This window comes from Anolis carolinensis, chromosome 3, assembly GCF_035594765.1.
Source record: "Anolis carolinensis isolate JA03-04 chromosome 3, rAnoCar3.1.pri, whole genome shotgun sequence".
NCBI classification, from domain to species: Eukaryota; Metazoa; Chordata; class Lepidosauria; order Squamata; family Dactyloidae; genus Anolis; species Anolis carolinensis.
The window spans coordinates 188134867-188140301 of NC_085843.1; positions in this window are offsets into that span (position 1 = coordinate 188134867).

Below are 5435 nucleotides of genomic sequence, written 5' to 3' on the forward strand. Positions count from 1 at the left end.
TGACTCATATTCTTATTTCTGGCTGCTGGTTTGTACTGTTGGCATGTTTCTTGGGAGCCTGGGTGAGTTGCTGAACTTCATTTCTGGAAAGGAAAAGACTATTTTTACAGAAACTGTCATGCAACTGGATTGCTCTTTTTAAATTATTTTTATTCAGAAAAATTGATCTACACACAAAAAAGACTAAATACAAAAACAATAGAGACATTTTCTTAATACTACTGCATTTACTTGGACCCCTGCCCCCACTAACCATTAACTACATACAAGTCTACATTACTTAGTCTAAGGGCTTTGCATTCTCTTTCTGATGTTTTGTATTGTCTCAATTTTCCATGCCCATTAAAAGAAGAAAAACAATTAATACCTCCTTTCCCCATGAGATGACACTCTTTTAATTAAAAAAACACCAAAGTTGTGGACCTCATCTTTGCTGCAGAAACGTAATAAATAGACCCCCGTCTTTCTTGAAATTGATTAGAGATTTCTCTTTAGTTAACATTGTGAGTTTGTCCATTTCCATTAGTTCCCGTGTCTTCGTAGGCTAATCTTCCTGCATCAGGATAGTTGATCCTTTCCATCTTTGAACATAGATGATCCTCGCTGCCATAATCATATACTTTTCTGTGTCAAAGGAGCTATTTTGCTTTGATTAATTCACTCCTTTTCAGTGAAATTTTTATGGAAGCTGTTTTTTCATAACCTTTTTCTTCACCATTTGGCCACACAACTTGGATTTGGACCTTGCTGCTCTATTGTTCTGGTTCTAGTTATACCATCTGGGCCTCAAGCAAAATAATAATAATAATAATCATCATCATCATCATCATCATCATCATCATCTTTATTTCTACCCTGCAACCATCTCCCAAAAGGGACTCGGGACGCCTTACAAAGCATTTGTAATGGAATAATGCATATGGTGCAATGAATACAGATACATCGATATCAAAGGAAAACATAATTTACATCAACAATGCATAAAGCAATACCATAATAAAATCAATCAACCCCAAAATAGACATCAATAAGATGTTGAGTTAATTATTGACATAAAATGAATAACACCCAACCAGTCATATAAAGTGCTTTCAGTGAAAACTAATGACTCTACAGTATAAAGATTTTGGGCTCTATCCCTATTAGAAAGCTTGGTTAAAGAGCCAAGTTTTTAGTTTGGATAGAAAACATTGGGGTGGGGGCAAAGATAAACTAGTGCAGGCCTGCATAACTTGGCAAAAATAAGAAGCCAATATTAAGATAAGATACATTTCAGCAGGCCGGTCCACCTCCCCCTTCTACAGGGCTGGCCATGTAAGGTCTCGGTGCTGGGTTTTGGTGCTGAGCACTCCCAGCACTACCAACGGGATAAGAGGCTGACAGCAAGAACCTGTCGGGAAATGAGAGTTGTTTTTATTAGAGCATACTGGCATCCAGACATCAGAAAAATTGCATTCAAAACCAATAGTATATGACAGTGAAAGTGTAATTTAAAATTTTTTTTAAAAGGATTTGGAAATAGATGCAGTGATGGATTCAGGCTGTACAAGATCCACCATAAGCTCCGATACAGCTACTGGACTGGAAATAATTTCAGAGCGACTTCGTGCTCCAATAACTTTTATACAAATGGATAGTAGCAAGATGAAAACAGAAGGTCTATATAAACAGAAGACCAAATTCATGTTTTTGAGGGCAGGGGAACATTGAGAAACAATACAGTTTGTTATTGCCTCTTCTTCCCACTATCTACTCGTCAGGCTTAAATTGTTTTAAATGGAGAAAGGGAGAAATAAAGTTTGCAACCCCCTTGTGAAGTAGTCACATTTCAGAGAACGGATAGATCTCCAGAGAGGAGAAGGGAGAAAACAAAGATGTCTTGGGTGGGACAATAATGGAAAGTCCCACATCTACCACAGCAGAGCACATGGACTCAAGAGAATTTTTTGAGGACAAAGTATGGCAAATTGCCTCCCCACCGGGACCTTGAGCTGGAAACATAACTGTCCAAATAAAAGATTTATACTATGACCTTGAAGAAAATGTCAGCATTGAAAGAGTACATTGATAAAAACCTAAATTGTGGTTTCATTGCCCCATCATGAGTCCCCTTTGGGGAGATAGAGCAGGATATAAATAAAGATGATGATGATGATCCACTTCACTCATTGGAGCTCCCAAGGATTTTTTAAAAAGGAAGATGGATCATTGAGACTGGTTACAGACTATCGAGGGTTAAATGCTATTTTCACTAGCCAGGCAAATCCCCTCCCACTGATCAAGAACATGCTGCAAATCAAGCATATAGAAGATTTTCACCAAGCCGGAGCTGAGAGAGGCTCACTATAGAGTAATGATCAAAGAAACCCTAAAATGTCTCATGAGTTGAGAGCCAGTTTTGAAACATCCAGACCCCCAACAGCCATTTGTAGTAAACATGGACACCAGTGATACAGCAACTGGAGGGATTTTATTTCAAAAAGATGAAAAGGGAAACTTGCCCCCTTGTGTTTACCTGTCAGAAAATGTAATGAGATCGAATCCACCTGGCCAATCTTGGAAAACGATGCAACTGCTATAAATTTGCATTAGAAGCCTTTCTTATGCAAACATATCTTACAAGGGACACCCCACAAATTCAAAGTTTATACTGATCATCATAATTTAGAAACACTCAAAATGCCACGTTAAAATAAGCCCAAAATAGCTGCCGTGGGCAAAGTTTTTTCTCTAAGTTGAACTTTGAATTTCATGGAAGACAATTTGTTAAGGCTTCCACAACACAATGTGTAGAGAACGGAAGTAGTAAACACATAGCTTATACCATAACAATTGGGGTTGGTGGTAGTTACCAAGAAACAAGACTAACAAAAGGAAATAGATATTCCAGTGAAACAATCCAAGGCTAAAGACTTAAACTGAATAAATGACATTTGGTTCCAGAAACATAAAGGGGAGTAGACTTAAAGGTGCAGGATGTGGTTGAAAAGGGACAAGAGATTTTGAAACAATACCATTGCAACAAGACATCAAGGTATTTGAAAAAACTGGTGGGTTTCCCTTTGGTGGGCAATAATAATAATAATAATAATAATAACAACAACAACAACAACTTTATTTTTGTATGTTGCCTCCATTTCCCCATCGGGGACTCAGAGCGGCTCACATTATGAATCATAATGTAAATATCTGATAGGCAGGCTGTGTTTTCATTCACTACACCAAATATGCACAAATACCCTATACACCCAAAATTGAATACTGGTGGGTTTCAGGAGGGGATGATTTTGTCATTTGAGAGTTGTAGTTGCTGGGATTTATAGTTCACCTACAATCAAAGAGCATTCAGAACTCCAACGATGGAAATGAACCAAACTTGGCACACAGAATTCCCATGACCAACAGAAAATACTAGAATTGGTGGGCATTGACCTTGAATTTTGGAGTTGTAGTTCATCTACATGCAGAGAGCACTGTGGACTCAAACAATGATGGATCTGGACTTGGCATGAATACTCTATATGCCCAAATTTGAACACTGGTGGAGTTTGGGGAAAATAGACCTTGATATTTGGAAGTTGTAGTTGTGGGATTTATCGTTCATCTCCAATCAAAGAGCCCCTTGAACCCCACCAATGATAAAATTGAGCCAAACTTCCCACACAGAAGCCTCATGACCAATAGAAAATAGTGGTCTTTGGAAACCCTTCCGACAGCCCCTTTGTGATCCCCCCCAGGGGTCCTGACCCCCAGGTTGAGAAATACTGACTTAACACAATCCAATTGGGGGTTGGGACTTTCATTTTAAGACACTTTGCTGCAGAGATGTTTTCCACAGCCTTACCACCTTCGTAAGCCTCTATCATGGTGACTTCATCAGACCCTGGAACTCCCTTCCCAGAAAGGTCCAAAAAGTTCCCTTCTTGCTGTTTTTACATTGACAGACAAATACTTTTTTGTAGTTCTGGCAGGTTTTTAAGAATGAAAGATATTTTGAAAACAGAAAGGGCTTTTAAAGAGTGCTATATTGTTTTAATTGTACCCTTTTAAAGATGTTTTTATTATTTTTAATTGTGTGTTCAAATTGGTTTAATATTGCTAATAGTTTAATTCTTACATTTGTATGTTTTCAGCTATATTGTATTCATTTGAATTTGTAATGAGTACCCCGCTTTAAAAAGACTGGCAGTGTTGCTTTTTGTGAGTTCCACCCCCTTGTTGACCCCATGTCGATCCTGTCCATCCTTTGTCTTGCCTTGGGGATGGGGAAATGATAATGATCAAAACATTCCTTTGGAAAGAGAAATGGGTCTGATCAGAGATAGCTCCATAAATCTCTGCCCATTGCCAAAGAATTTAAATCCTAACAGCATGAATTAGGAGAGGTCATCTGGAGTTCTGCAGTGAGGTGCCTCCTACATGCAGATGACACCAAATTCTATTACTCCTTCCCACCTACAGTCAAGGAAGCTGTCCTGACCCTAAACCAGTGCCTGTCATCATAATGGACTGGATGAGAGCAAACAAATTGAAGGTAAAGGTAAAGGTTTCTCCTGACGTTAAGTCCAGTCATGTCTGACTCTGGGGGTTGGTGCTCATCTTCATTTGTAAGCCGAAGAGCCGGCGTTGTCCATAGACACCTCCAAGGTCATGTGGCCGGCATGACTGCATGGAGCGCCATTACCTTCCCGCCGGAGCGGTACCTATTGATCTACTCACATTGGCATGTTTTTGAACTGCTAGGTTGGCAGAAGCTGGAGCAACAGCGGGTGCTCATTCCACTCCTGGGATTTGAACCTGGGACCTTTCAGTCTCCAGCTCAGTGCTTTAACACACTTCGCCACCGGGGCTCCCAAACAAATTGAAACTTAATCCAAATAAGACAAAGGTACTCCTGATCAGTTGGATCCAGCCCCACTCTCCCTGAAGACACAGGTCCGCAGTATGGGGATCCTCATGGATTTAGTGTTGAATCTGGAGGCCCAGGTGTCGGTGGTGGCCAGGAGGGCCTTTGCAAAATTAAAACTTGTACTCCAACTGCGCTCATTCCTTGAGAAACCAGATCTGGCCACAGTGGTACATAACTTAGTTACATCTCGTCTTAATTACTAATGCGCTCTACGTGGGACTACCTTTGAAAAGTGTTCAGAAACTTCAGCTGGTCCAAAAAGCTTCAGCATGTTACTAACTGGCTGGCTACTGGGAGCAGACAACCTCCTTGTTGCAGTGGCTCCACTGGCTGCCAGTTTGTTTTCGGGCAGTTTAAAGTGCTTTTTTTTTCCGTGTCAGGAGCAACCAGAGTTGCTTCTGGAGTGAGAGAATTGGCCGTCTGCAAGGACGTTGCCCAGGGGACGCCTGGATGTTTTGATGTTTTTACCATCCTTGTGGGAGGCTTCTCTCATGTCCCCGCATGGAGCTGGAGCTGAAAGAGGGAG